Genomic DNA, 14,261 nt, shown 5'->3' with positions numbered 1-14,261 from the left:
CCTCAGTGAGCAAACAGAAAGGGCCAAATTCTGCTCTCTCTCCTTACCCTGGGGCATTCCACCACAAGGAGGAATCTGCATGTGAATAACCTAGAGAAGAAATGTGTTTCCAGACACTTGAGCTTAAAGACTGAAAAAAAATGCTGTTGTGAATTCTGTAATCTTATATTTTCATTGACGGTTTTTTTGGGGGTGAGTTGAGTTGTGAGATGTTTTTTTTTACTCTCAGAGTTGATCCACAGGGCATTGTCATTATGTTGCTGTCTCACCTTTCAGTTGATAGACAGACTTCCTGCTGGAGAAACATTATTATTTAACCGGATCCACTCATCCTGCCACTGATTTGTTTTACTTTTGTTCCTGGCAAAGAACAGCAACTCTAGGTAATGTTTCTTCTCATTTGGGCAAGTCCTTCAGAACACTTTAGTAAATTAACCCTATGTAGTTCACTTAGTAAACACAGGATCTCCTGAAAGGATTTAAAAAACTAAATTACTTTAGAATTTCCAAACAATCTTTGTTTTTCTTTCGTTTTGTCTGACACAAGCTTAAGAAACTACTCAGGAAGCAAACGTGAATATTTAATTCCTCAGCAAACAGAGGTTGCTAGCTCAGCACGAGAGAATTAAAGTAAAAAGGAGGGGTTTTAAAATAAAGATGAAGACATGCCAACTCTGTTTCTGGAGTAGAAGTATTATCAATGAATCTGCAGTAGTCTGTTTTTAATTACATTAATCTTTCTAGTTTGGGTTACCCTTTAGCAATTGCAACCCCTCTGGAAATCCATGCCTTCAATTTGACCACAATCAAATTCTCATTCATTAAGTTTAGGCTGCATGTACACATATTTCTGTACAAATATTTATGATATATCCTGTACTATATACCACTGCTCAAAGAGAAGTTATAGACTTCCTAAAAACATTACTGAATAAGATTTTTTCATCTCAGTAACATCAGACCAGACAATTACAATTGCATCTTACATTCATCTACAAGTCTATTAAGAAAACATATTCAGCATAGTTGTGTTCAATGGAATATTCTCCCTCCCGTATTATTAGAGTTTAGAAACTTCTATCAAATGGTAAAAAGGCTTTAAAATATTACATTGTAGATGCCATTCATAAAACTTTCCTTGAGGATGCAATACTAATTTATGCAGTAAACAAGGAAAATATTCCAGTTAACCTAAACAAGACTTGGTCTCAACTGTAGACTGACAGATACTCACCACTAACTTCACACATATTTTCTTCTTTCTAAATAGAAAATTAGGATCATAGTTTGCTCAATGGTCCCTACAGATTAAACAAAGGATTTCTCTTACTACTCACCTTCTTCTTGTTTTCCCACTCTCCAAATGGTCCAAGAATCACCAAGACAACAGGACACCTTCCAAAGTCTTCAGTAATGCAGACAGAAAAGAAAAAAGATTTAAAAAAAAATAATAAGTAACTATTAGATGCGTGCCACAAAGAAAGAATCCATAGATTCACAGGTTCAGGGACTTCCTTTATATGGGAAAAATGAGAGACCTCTGATCCTTAGAAGTTAGGCAGGAATATTTTCAGGCTCCACAGTTAGGATTTAAACACATTAAGGGGGCAAGGGAGGATCGCAAAGGTACGTCTAACCTACTTGCAGTCTGAAAATATACAAAGCAGCTTTAAACACCCCGTGCAATTGACAAGAACAGTTTTGCTCCAGAGCACAGAACTCTGGAAGCTAATTTGGGAGAGGACAACATTAACCTGCGCAGAACTCTAAACTGGATTAACCCTTGCACAGAAATTAGCTCACTTAAAGCCAGTTAAGATACCTCAACACTCACTCTCCTGTAGTCCACCCACCCCTGAGAATACCCTAGAAGCAGAGGCAGCAGCAGAATACCCAGCAGAGGTAGCAGCAGAATACCCAGCAGAGGTAGCATCAAGCACTCTGTACAGTTGCAAAATGGAGAGAGGATTTCTCAAGCAAGGTTAATATGTAAATGTGCAGCAGCATTAACAGCAAACATCAACTGCACAGAAAGCAAAGTGAAATGCAAGCAGATGGGAGCAAATACTGCAGAGGGCCTGCCTGTAAGACCATCCTGCTCTGGAGGAGCCACACAGTGTGGGGCAGACAGCTAGGTATGACCAGGAAAAAAGGCATTTCGTAGGAATCTTTGAGACCAATTAGGCAGTGTTGCTGCTGCATCAGCTTCTTCACAGTGAAGATTCTCAATATATTGACCAAAGGTGCAAACAAAAACATTAAAAAATAATCCCTCTGAAGTTCCTTGCCATGTTAGCTGCCTGGGCTCCTCTTCTGCCCTGTATATACTGTCACAGATCTCAGGGGTTTAGCAAACTCCTTCCCCTTCCATACTACTGCAAACAGCTGAGCTGAGCTTATTTGCAGTGACCAATCCAGAACTAAACATCAGCACTTCGGCAAGCCCGGGATGTGGCAAATCCGAGCCAACAATGCAAAGTACTGAAACCAGTACGAGCTCCCAGCCAAAACTGGTGTATGGATAAAACTGCTTAGGAACTTAAGCTTCACCATTTAATGTTATGTATATCCAAAGAAATTCCAATAGTGTGACCTAGCACCCGTAGGTTCTCCCTGCACACAGCAGTGCATTCATATAGATGTTTTTTTCCCTCATAAATACTCTGCCTTGGTGGATTTAAAGCTGTGAATACTTGAAGTTAACAGCTTTTGACTTCAATCCATAGGCAGTACAGAATCAATTTCCTAATTACATATATAAACATCTGTTTCCTCATGCCAGAAAAAAAAAATTTTAAAAAAAAAGGAATACAATCATAATAATGTACCATCATTTCTAACAAAGTCAGGACATCCTAACAAGAGAGGTTTGCAGCAAGATTTTTTTTAAGTATAAACCTCCATTCCCTTCACTTTCAGTCTTCCTGCTGTAGTTACCAATTACTACACTTAAAGACAAAGCTGCTCTGAAGGAGAACAAGAACTGGAACTGCCAGAACTGAGGCTGAGATATTCAGTTAATAATTTAGCAGCAGCTACTTATCAGGATGTACAAGTTCACATTCCTCCTTTTCCCCACAGAAACATCTTCTTCGTGAAGGAATTTCTCTGGGAGGTCACTGTTAGAGAAGAGAGTGAATAGCACTATCTGCAAGAAAATTACTATTTCAGGTTCCAAGAATTATTCTGGATAACTTGCACAGACTTCTTTAAATGAATGGTAATAACATTCTTTTAAGGATATTAAATCCTCTATGCAGAGCTCTTCTACCATGTTGCAGCATTTAATCTGATTTGAAAACTACATTTTGCCCTTGTGCAGGTCTAGTAAGAGATCTATATAACACATGCAAATTAAAAGAAAAAAGTATAATTATGCTCTTTGGTATCTAGATTTTAAGTTTAGATAGAAGAAGAATGAGAGTGAATGAAGTATATCCAAAACGTAATGTCAAATTTTGGGCTGCTGAAAACAGTCCATTCGTATATTGTTATAAAAAATGCAATATTATTGTCTCTTAAATATTACTCTTTTTTTTTTTTCCAGACTTCACAACTGCCTTTGCAGGTAAATGGTATCATTACTTCTATTTCTCCATAAGAGAGTCACCCAAATCAAACAGTATTTCTGCAGAGCATCATCAAATATGATATACTCATCAACTATGATATATAAATGGAAATTTTTAACTTCAGACTGTAAAAGTATGCTCAAAAGTATTAAAGGTGTACAAATTAAAATCATCTGGAAAAAAAAAATTCTGTGCTTTGACTCATCTCCTTAGCCAAGCAGGGCAAGGCGTTTATCAAAGTAAGTTTTAGTGATCAACTCTCCAGATTAAAAATACACCTTTCTGTTAAATTTCAATGCTCATATGTTCTTCTGTATAATTTTTTGCTATGTACAGGAGATAAATTTGAGGAAGTTTTATTTCACTGAGATCCAAATTCATCTCACTAACTGCAGGAATTTCTCTGGGGTGCCTAATTAGGAGGCACATCAACAAAGGTTGCCTATATAAGTCAATGCTGAGAGACAGCTTTAAAGGATAATTCAGTGTTGCTACTCTAAAATTGCCTCTTCTCATGCACTATAGAACAGGGCTCCTAATCTCAGCTGGGTATTACAATTAGTTGAAATTAATTCTGGCCCCATCCCTAGGGTTCCTTCAGTAAAAAAGTTTTCCTTTTTTCTTTCATTCTGAAAGAAAAAAAAATTATTCACAAACCTAAGAAACACATAGGACAGATGCTCCTGTCTTTCACTTGGCCCTGCAGGCTTCTGAAAACCTATGGAAAATCCCATTCTCACTGGTGTTATGGCTTCACAAAGCCATAACCACTGCCACTGCCTTAGACTGCATTCAGTGCTCCCAGTAGACATTTCTAGCTAGCTTGAACTTCAAATTCACCCCATTTCTAAGCCATTCCAGTCCCCAGAAAGGATCTTCAGCAGTCTAAGGCAGAATAAAATGAACAATGACATGGCTCCCTACTGCAAACCTGCACTATGTTTTTGAACACAGATGGAAAAAGTAAAACAGAGCCCAGAGTAACTCTCTGGATGCATGAGCCAGAAACTGGTGCACCCTGGAGTCCTGAGGATACACAGCTCTCACAAATGTATTATGCTCTGTAAGTAACCTGCTTGTGAATTTGATATGGGAAAAACAGACAGTCATGAGACAAAAACAAAACAAAACAAAACAATCAAATCCATGTATTGGTATAACTTCACAGGATAGACTTTACCACAATCAAAGAACACAAGCTCCATTCACTCAGCCAAGTTCAGCATTCTTTCAATAAACCAGGTCAGAAAAAATCCTGGCTAGTGGCATGCCAACAGAGTAAGGGTCATTTAGGAATGCTAACTGAGAATATTCAGCTGTCTAGCATTTGGATGGGGGCAGGGGAGAGACAAATTATATTTCTCCACATTTATTTCCTTTAGAGATTATTATTTTTTTAAAAAAGATGCCTTGCTAAGGAAAAAACAATTATTTTTCATCCTTTCATACTGCTCTATATGATATATGAAAAACTAAAGGGAAGACTTAAGGACATGGTTTAGTTTGGGTTTACAGTCAAAATTCTGTGTACTCCAGAAAAGCGGCATGACTGAAGAATTTATGAAATTGTGATGTGAGAGAAAAAAAAAAAAACAGGAAAGAGTAAACCCTACAGAAGTAGAGATTCCATTGTCTACTGTCCTTCAGCCAAGATTTTCAAGAATGACTAATGATTCTGGCTCTTACAATGCCTGAATTGCCTATGTGGATACTCATTTCCAGAAAGTGCTGAGTATCTTTCCTCTGCAAATCAAGCCTCTTGAAACTCTGTGTAGCTGGGAAACCAAGAAGGAGGCATGGAAAACTTTCTTTAAATTTAGAATATTTTTTTAAACACCCATTTAACTACAATGCTCGAAAGGACACTTGGAAAAAATGTCATTGTGAAGTGATTGGATTATCTGCTATATAATTACAGTGTTGCAACACATACCCCTGAGATATTCAAGAAGCTTGTGAGGAAAACGAGGGATGATAATGTATTTTCTGAGATATGAAGAGTTTAAAAATCAGCAGAAATAATGGCTCCAGCCATTTTTTATTTGCTATACCAAGATGATACTTTTAAAGTACTTTGTACATTTACTAGAGATTGTGTTTACCACCTTGGTGATTGGCCATAATCTAAACTATTTCAAAGAAGTGTTTTTTGTGGAGACTTTTGGCCTTTTTGGCAAGTGCAAGCACTCTCCTGTAGTTATAGATACAATCATATGTGAAGCCTGTGGAAACTGATAGATTTGATTTGCATTCAAGAGTTCATGGAACTATCAGGCCAAATGGGACTACACAGATGACTTCAATGAAACGTGTGCTTGGCTGTCTGTAGGGTTAGAACCTTACCCATGACGTTCACTTAAATATTCAGCTATCCTAACACCTTAACATTTAGTACAATCCACTTGAAAATACACCACAGCACACAGAATTCTTATAGGCTGCAAAATACCATTATTTCATCTCCAAGTTCATTGAGAATTTACAAATTTCCAGCAAAATACAAGATGCAAGCAGCTGCACATAAGATTAAATCCCCTTCCTCCAGCAGTTTTACAAAACTTTTGCATGATACATGTTCATTACACAAAGCTAAGTGCCCACCAATCAAACTGCTATGAATGCCCCCAAAGTGGTTATCACTTTAAGAAGATAAAGTGTGCTGTTTATATAACTTATTAAAAATTGCACCCTTGCATTCCTTTTTCAGATAAAAAGTGTGAGGGCACTGCTTTATCACTTTAACTATGTGTTTCTTTGAACATATTTGTGCTTTAAAGTAAACACCAATGCTAGTTTTTTACGACTACTAAAATCAAAACACATCTTTTCAAACTAATCTGTACAATGGTTGGGAACAGCCTTTGATTCAGTACCGTAATTATAAACAGGCACTTAAGTCAGAAGTCCTAAAAGAGCATCAGTCATTTAAAATCAAATTAACAGTTTGATTAATCAAACACCAGACTGTCAAGTCAGATAACATACCTGATGGCTTTGTTCAGTTACCAAAGAGGGTTTCCCCTTTAAGCACCAGAGATTTCATCAGCAAAACAAATTTTACTCAAGCAGAAAATTTTGGGTTCCTTCAAATGTGCTTTACAGTATTACTAGTAAAATTCTCATGACAAGCCAAATTCTGCTTCACTTTCATGTGGTCACATGGCAGGAATTGGGAGACTTTACAGATAGATTTCCTGTCTCTTTGAGGCCCACTTTTCAGGCAGAAAAGTGCAGTGGGAGTCAGGAGGATGTGCATTAATAGAATCAGATCATTTGTATGTGGTATACCAATGTGGTAGAAAACCAGTTAATTTACTTATTTCTGAAAGTTAGCGATTATTTACTAGAATGTATATGAGAAGCCAGTGCACAGCATAGGATACATTGCATGAATTTTCACACCTGAATCCTCCTTTCCTCCCTAAGAGTATTTTGCTATCCTACCATATGACACTAAGTCTGAATATCATTATTCTCTACAAAAATTTGGAAATACCCTTCACAATAGAGACAATACAATTGCTGCCATTGTGTTAAAACCCCAAAATGGAAAAGGTCATGCTATGTCATTACACCCCAGAGTAACAAAATGAACAGAATGGAATATGTCATGCTAAAACAGACACACATCTGCAGAACCATTATGGAAAACGCTGTCTCTGTGTTTCACAAAGCAGCATATTCCTCCGTGCTACTGGGATCAATCAAACTCGAGAAACTGTGACTGAAGAATTGTCCTATAAAGTAACACTGATCCTCTGTACGTGTGACATTGTATCTGGCAGGAGGTGTCTCCAGATGTGTTGTATTTGATTATGAAGAAAAATGCTGTTAGCCAATAGAGAAAGAAGACATACACTTCAATTGACCAGAAAGGTCTCAAACAAAGAGAAAGAAAAAGCCATCTTTTGTCTGCAGTATCCAAATGCTCCTAGTGTTGGATGATGCTCCAGAATTAGTTTTCAATCCCTTGGGTGTCACAAATAATCTTAAAACAACTATGAAAGTAAAGCGAGAGAGTTTCTCACTATATCTGTTCACCCGCTATTATGAGACACTGAAAGATTGCACCTGTGACAAGCACCCTGAATTGTGAAGCAGCATCAACAGGCAGATGTGTGCTTGTGGGGATAGGCCTGTTTTCAAAAGAATGACTGCAAATGCATGTCCTTCACAATGTCTGATCTGGAGCCCATTTCCAGCATGGCAAGGAAGGATAAAATGGAAGTGTGCCAAGTATACCAACATAAAACCTTGAAATTTGTAGCAGACAATTAAAATTACCGGAAATAGGAACGAATTCCAGATTAAACAACAGCAAAGGAAAAACTTGAAGAAACAAACCCCATCACCTCATACACCAAAGATCTTTCTGTCATGATTCAGTATGCTGCCTGCATAATATCTATGGATGCGTAACCAAAGGAAAATCAAAAATGCCTCTTGTAAATGGTGTTTTGAAAAACTGATAATTTCTTGGCTTCATTCCACAACTGTTTTTGATACTCCTCTGTCTATGATTACAATTCAAACTTTATATTCCTCTATGCTTCCAGCCTAAAATACATATTATTTGTTAGTTGTATTCTAAATGATAATTCTTTCAAGGTGTCTGCATATGGGGCCATTTAGGGGCTGAAGAGTCTAATTCAGATTCATGCATTTAAATGTTTGGTGCTGCCCATTGATAAGCTCTATTGAATATGAGAGACCTAAAGATGAGCAGAAAGTAATTGGCCAGTGGGATATTCTCCCTCACAGTACAAGAAAAACTCCTAAAACTGTGCTTATTAAAAAAAAAAAAAAAAAAAAAAGCAAGGAAAAATCTTAACCCACTGCTTAAGTGTGTTATGAGTGAAACAATGATCACGGGTTGTAGGAAATCTAAAGGCTTATGGTAAAAGCATTTCTCTTGCTTACATTGGCATAAAGACAAGGGGTTTCAAAGAAAGCTTATATGGTTTTTGCCAATTCATTACAGTATTTCTGCTAAAAAGAATTTCCAGCACAGGTCAAAATCCAATGATATATGAACCACAATGTCTTCTGAGGTTTGGATCAAGTATGCCATGAAAATTATGGCTGCTTATCTAATCTCTGAAGCTTCCTTTCTTCCTTTTCCCTCCACAGTCTTGAACTCTCCCTCCACAACCTCATCACAATTCATTACTACTCACACCAGTCCTTCACTGTTTTTAGAATATCATGTGTAAATCCAACCAAAGCCTTTTTTTTCTTCTAACCACAAATATTGGTCTGATAGCTGTTTCAGATACCAAATCTCAGGATCTCAGGAAAAGAGAAGTGCAACAGCAGGACTCAAATCCTGTGTCTGGTAGACTGAGTCATTTTTCATATCCACAGATGTTTCCCCAGGACTGAATGAATTAGAATTCACCGCCTCCATCCCAGAGTCCCACTGCAAAGATATGCCCTGGAGCTTGTAGATACTGCATACAAAAATTCACCTATGTATTTGCACAGCTATATAGGCAATTTGGACTTTAAACTTTTTATTCAAACCCATTACAGCTGGAATCGATTCAGTTTGTTGTTTGTGTTCCTTAGTGTGAAGAAGTGACTTCTTTTTAAAGCAAATGCTTGATCTTCAAGCTAGATGGACCATCAGATACTGATGACTAATGACAGCTATGTATTGTTTCACTTTAATCCTCATTGATATTAATGGAGACACAGTTTTCAGACCGGGGCACCTAATTGCAAGTAACCTGTTCCCTTCATGCTTGAAATATCTACCATACTGATGCAAGAACATTTTAAACCAAAGAAAATCTGATCAGGTATTATTCTCTGGAAAAAGCAATTTTAACAAAATCCAAAGCTTTCATCAATTTTGATGAAATCTTACATGTGTCGGCTTCTAGTAAACAATCACTGTTGTATTTTTTTAATTTCCATTTTATTTCTACTTCATCATTTATTTTACACCTTTGCCATAAAACACTGATACATAGCATGCTTCAATACTAACAGAGTTTCCATGCCATGAAAAATTTCAAGTTTTACTCCAAGTTAGAACAAAAAGATGTTTTATCCTGAACAACAGAAAAATGCCATTCTCAACCAGCAATACAATACCTAATTTAGGAATCTAATTTTCATGGACTTAGATGAATATAAAAGTGCTCAAGATAGATATGGGCTTTGCTTTCAGAAAAACTCAGAAACAGAAAACAATCATCAATGCTCAGGATTGAGTTTTTAAACATTTGGATTTCTCATTTTTCTTATGTATGTTTATTAAAAACCAAGCAAACACAAAGAAAGGAAGAAAATTTTTCCCAACAATATAATCCCATCTACCAGCAGTGAGGAATCATTCTGTTTCTCATCCTAATGGACATTTTTTACTGTCAGTGACACCCTATCACCTTGGCAATAATATAGGAAATTTCAATATACAGGCAAAATAGGAACGAACTAACCCCTTTAACCTTAGCATTTTGGCTACATGAAGATTCAGACCAATGTATTTTGGGTTTTTGTTCCAGAATGCCTTTCCATGCAAATACAATCTGCTGGAATAACACGAGACTACATTGTGAAATAATAATTTTGTTAAGAAACTAACAAATTTTGCTCTGAATGCCTACATAGAAAACCATTCCTATACACTGGTCAGTCAATTTACCCAAATTCCATAGAGAAGGTCACTTTTAACTGGTGTCCAGGCAAATGGTTACCACACCAATACCTCCATAATCACTAACTAACAACACCTGACTCCGGTTTTAGCCTCATATTTGGTCCAAAGTCTAAATTCATGTTAAACAAACCTATACCAAACCAAACCAATCAAAAAAGATAAATATTTATGACAATTCATAACTTTTCTAAATCACAGTGGCCTAAAGTATAAGAATCTGAAATTAATTTCACATGGGAAAACTTCAGGAAACTGAGTAAATTCATGTCCCTCATTTGCTGTAGACAAAGATTACACTCTTACAACATTCAGATAAAACTAATTCAGATTGAATTAGTTCAACCCCTTGCTCTCAAACATCTGATCAATAGAACAGAGCTTTAAAATTATCAGAAAGAGAGTGAACTTCTCCAGAAGGCCACCTCAGCTGAAATCTATACTGAAATCTCATTTGCTTTAATCTAGCATATAAAACATAGATATGTCATCTGGCATACTAATGTATATATTCCTCACTATTTACAAGAATTTGTACGAGTCTGGACCATTTCCTTCATAAATCTTAGGGGTGTAATAAAGAGAAGCCTTTCACAGTATGTCACTGTGATTCTAATTCCATTAACAACTTTATTTTACCAGAAACTGTGGCCCTCCAAATATGTGCTCTTGAGACTGTAGGATTTTCTTTTCCCCTTTGGATTAGCTTTAAATACAGGCTCATACAACTGCACAGAATAATAGCACTCAAAGGAAAAAAAAAAAAAAAAACAGGAAAAATAATACCCAAAGCAACTGTTAGAAGGAGTTGTAATCAGCAAAATTCCAGAAGAGAAAATGGGATTATTCTAATAGCTTTTTCATATTGGTACTTGCTGTATCTTTAGAACAAACATTTATGGAAATGAAATCAGGACTTTCTCAGACTTCCTGCTTCCTTTGCAACATTTTCTCCCTTTTTCTACAAACTACAGAATAGATTTACTTCCCTTTTCACTTTGCACCTTCAGACCATGCTATCCAAAGAGCATCTGAAGGAGAACTGTACCTAATTCAGTCAGCCCATCGGACCTGCACAGGATAAGCAGCTCTTCCCACACCAGACAAACCATTCCATGCTGTTCATTATATTTTTAATTATAGATGGTATTTCTCAGCACTAATCAGAAGGACAGCTTGGTCATTGCTCAAGAAGTCATACCCTTGTAACATTGTTTCAAACACCTGAAAGGTCAATACCAATAAAAATATGTGCTCATAGTGAAGAGTTCCTTTATTTGACATCAGCTGCCCAACACGTCTCACTTCTGTCCAAACACCATGCAGTCTAAAACCAGAGACTGGAAACAAGTTACCCACAGACTCAACAGTGTACTCAAGCACAGTGGTATTGATCCCTTTTTCCCACGTTTTGCTCACTGCAATGTGAATAGCCATTGGATTCCTTCCAGGGCAGTTTCCCTGACTGTGGACCTGAGGAAGGTAACTTGACAGTGTCAAATTCAGGCCTCTCTTCTTGTACACTCACCAAGAGACAATAATACAGGACCAAGCCTGCTTTCCTGACAGCAGAGATTCAGGAAAGAGGGTGTATCATTTAAACAAAATAATGAAATATTTATTCCATTGGTATCAGAAATCTAACGTACACATTACAGCCTAACATTCTTCGCTACAAAGAATGTACTATTAAAAACAAAAGCAAAACAAAACAAAAACAAACAAACAAATACAAACAAACCAACCTCAAAAACAAATATACGAGGAGAATGGGAATATGTTTATTTCCAGATTCTTACTGTAAAACTGAGCTACACTGGAAGGGTATAGAGAGTTAAGTATAACACATCAATGTATCTCATGTTGCTGAATCAGAAGGTAACAACTTTTTTACTTCAAATCCTTTCAGAATATGTGAACATCTACTTCTGAGTAGGACTGTATGTCAGTGGATTTTCATATTTTTGGACAGCACAACATACCTTGAAATGACTCCAAACCTGAATAACAGTGTTTTAAAATTAATTCCAGTCACAGTTTCATTCAGCCTCGGTGGTGATACAGCCCTGGAAGGGGTTGAAGATCAAAAATACCCCTATCACCGCACTGGACCGTGGCCACGCTGGGTCAGACCAGAGGTCCATCTGGTTGGATATGCTGGCTCTGACAGCAGCCAGTAGCAGACGCGTAAAGAAAAAGATACAAGCAAGGCAAGCATGCAGTGATCCTTCCCCTACTTGCACTTCCAGCATCCTGTGGTTTCAGTGCTTCCTAAGCCAGAAGTAGTGACAGCAGTTTTATATGCTGAATTACAGGATTCAAATCCCCAGCCCTTTATTTTGTGTAACAACGGGAGAAAGAAATGTTTTGCAGTTAATTAATTCATGTGTTAAGAAAGACCTGTTTCTTTAGCCTCAACACAGTTTAAGTGTTCCTGCTGCAAAATTACATTTGTTTAGGCACATTTCCATGTCACACATCTAGACACGAATTCCATCGATCTTGTAATTTCATTTGCTGTTTGAAGCTGCAAAGAATCCACAGTTTGTCCATAAAGATGCCAAAAGCCTAGAAACTTATTACACACTGCTCACAGTGTGGGTTCAGATACATTATCAGCATAAAAAGAAAAAGGCAAATTAGGCCACAGTAGGAGAACACATTTTTAATATTACAGTCTGCAGCTTGAATCTCTAATTTAATGCTGCTGTTTCCCAAAGTTATGCTACATCATTCTAGGTTGCTGAATTGAAGAGATGACAGTGAACTAAATTTTTACAAGCAACTGGGCAATGCAGATAGTCAGTACACTTGATGACTTCCAGAGAAACCTTCAGGGCCAAAGTGAATGAGACATTTTCAAAGAATTCCTTAGGCCTTCATATTGATAGAAATTCGGTACGAATATGTTCAGAGCACCAAATCTGGGGAAAAGGGAGATTCTAGTGTATTCTTCTAAAAGAACAGAAAGGAAAAATACTCAGCACCTGTAAGCAAAATGCATATACCCTCTGCAAATGCTCAGTTGGTTAAATACACATGCCACACACAAACACTACAATCATTTCCTATCAAGAAATCATTACTTACCGAGAGGATTATCTGTGCCATTACAGCTTCTCTCTGGAGCTGATAGTTATCTTCTACATCATACCTACTGTTTCCTCCAGCTACAGCAGAAATCTTGAAAGTAGATATCAAAGAATAGCAAAGAAATACAGTCAGCAAGGAAACATAAGCTGCAGAACTTCTAGTTTCCTCATGCACCTTCCCAAAATTCTGGTCAGCAGGAGCAACTACGTTTTGCTTAATTTAAAGTTTAATTTAAAGATGGTGACTCTCCCAGCTAAGAATTAGAAAATGATACTGAAGAACCTTAGGGACAATGAAACTTTAGATTATGTTGTTTTTATGAAGTTGTAGATTTTTCTGTTTAGGAAGAAAAAAACCAGACAGCTCATACATATGAAAAGTTTTGACCTAGTCAGATGGAAGCAGAAAGGCAAAGACCTAGCACCTGTTGACTTTATCCTAAACAGCAGACTTTAATACTAGACAGGTTCAATTTCAACAGTTCCAGTACCCTGAGATTTTATAATACCATTCAGATGAGGTGGACTTATCAGAGTTTACCCACTAAAATTACTTCAAAAAGATAATGAGTTCCCACCTTGAAAGTTTACTTTACTAATATTCAGAGGATGCACATGCATGCCCCACAAAACCAGTCACCAATGAACACCATGTCTGTCCTGACTGCTAGCTACCAAATGGCAGGCACAGTAGAAAATGATTCAGAATTGTAATTAATCTCATGATTATTCAGCCAGCATTTCATTTAAGATGCTTACAGCAGGTGATTTTACATTGTTCAAAATAAGCAGCCTGCTACCATTAGATATTTCCTCCATGCAAATTAAAGAATACACAGTACAAGAGCATTTCAAAAGAACTAAATAATAGTCAATTTACATGTCAGCAAATTGTTGTCAAAAATTGCAAAAAACTAGCTGTTCTTCAGGATG

General features: G+C 37.0%; 1 long non-coding RNA gene across 1 annotated transcript in view; it reads right to left on the bottom strand.

Annotated features, from left to right (window-relative positions):
• Positions 1 to 14,261, bottom strand: part of LOC126648889 (uncharacterized) — a 75,363-nt gene that overhangs the window by 24,790 nt on the left and 36,312 nt on the right. The window contains exons 3-4 of the long non-coding RNA XR_007630904.1: positions 13,327 to 13,419; positions 1,338 to 1,405 (exon numbers count right to left, since the gene is read on the bottom strand). This is a non-coding gene — a long non-coding RNA (uncharacterized LOC126648889). The remainder of the gene's footprint in view (positions 1 to 1,337; positions 1,406 to 13,326; positions 13,420 to 14,261) is intronic.

This window comes from Myiozetetes cayanensis, unplaced genomic scaffold (assembly GCF_022539395.1).
Source record: "Myiozetetes cayanensis isolate MyiCay16 unplaced genomic scaffold, myiCay2020 scf1, whole genome shotgun sequence".
NCBI lineage: Eukaryota > Metazoa > Chordata > Aves > Passeriformes > Tyrannidae > Myiozetetes > Myiozetetes cayanensis.
Note: the sequence above shows the minus strand (reverse complement) of the source record. Positions and strands in the feature narration are given on the sequence as shown.